This window comes from Tiliqua scincoides, chromosome 3 (genome assembly GCF_035046505.1).
Source record: "Tiliqua scincoides isolate rTilSci1 chromosome 3, rTilSci1.hap2, whole genome shotgun sequence".
In the NCBI taxonomy this organism is placed as follows: domain Eukaryota; kingdom Metazoa; phylum Chordata; class Lepidosauria; order Squamata; family Scincidae; genus Tiliqua; species Tiliqua scincoides.
Genome location: NC_089823.1, coordinates 67,627,139 through 67,628,218, shown reverse-complemented (window position 1 = coordinate 67,628,218; position 1,080 = coordinate 67,627,139). Strand labels below are relative to the sequence as shown.

The following is a 1,080-nucleotide window of genomic DNA, read 5'->3' as shown; positions in this document are numbered from 1 at the left end:
GGGGGGGGGGTCACCCTGTAATTGTCTGTGCCTGAATCTCCTGCTAATCCATTCTTTGGGTGAACACTAGGTCTAATATTTTGAAAGTCATATGACAGCCCTGCTACCTTCTATAGGAGCAGTTTCTATGTCCCTGCCTCGTACTCTACATTGAATAAAAGCTCTTGATGCAGTTCAGCTCATGTGGGCATGCAACAGACATACAAAGTAAAATAAAATAAAAAGAAACCACCAGAAAAGGGGGCAGGGGGAGATGGGATCCAAATCAGAAATTAGGATCCTTCAGACATGGATTCTGTTGAGTCTCTTGCGCAATTGAAACTACTATTGGTTACACTGATTTCTCGTGGATCTAGTTATTATCCTTGTCCATATTCTGTTCAAGCACACTTAGGAGGTATTATTGCGATATCTCAGATTTACACATGAATTTATTAATTTTCCAGTATGTTATGGCAGCAACTGTTACCCTGCACATGCCCGATCTCGTCTGCTCTTGGAAGCTAAGCAGGGTCAGGCCTGGTTAGTACTTGGATGGGAGACCGCCTGGGAATACCGGGTGCTGTAGGCTTATACCATAGTCTTTTGAGACTGAAGGTTGCCAACCATCTGTATACACAAACTTCTATCCTATCCAGTATTTTCCTGAAATAAAGTCTAAAACCAAGCTTGGTGAATATCACAAAGATTTACTTTTCCCCCCAGTAGCTCCAAATTCCTGGTTTTCTCCCAAGACTTTCCTCCCAAATGCTTCCATCTTGCAAAATGTGTAGACATCCACTTTGTATGTGTAGACATACCACTTATAATTTTTCAAACTGGGAAGCTCAGCCAGTTCTAGCTGTCAAAAAGCAGCTGCAGAGCGTGCTCCTGCAGTACATGCTGTTGTAGCACTGGCAGGAAGGCTGGAGCCTTCCTGTGTGCCTCTTTGGCGTTCTAGCCACCAGCCAGAGCAGGTAAGTCAGTGTGGGAGGCAGGGGGCAAAGGATAGCATTAGCCAATGTCATGTCTTTCCCCCCTTACCTACCTTTTTTTTCTAAATTAAAAAGCCCCAAATGTTGTAGCCTTTCCTCATAAGGA

General features: G+C 44.0%; 1 pseudogene; it reads left to right on the top strand.

Moving 5' to 3' along the window:
• The first annotated feature begins 454 nt into the window (after nt 1–454).
• Nucleotides 455–571, top strand: LOC136646234 (5S ribosomal RNA; annotated as a pseudogene).
• The last annotated feature ends 509 nt before the right edge of the window (nt 572–1,080 follow it).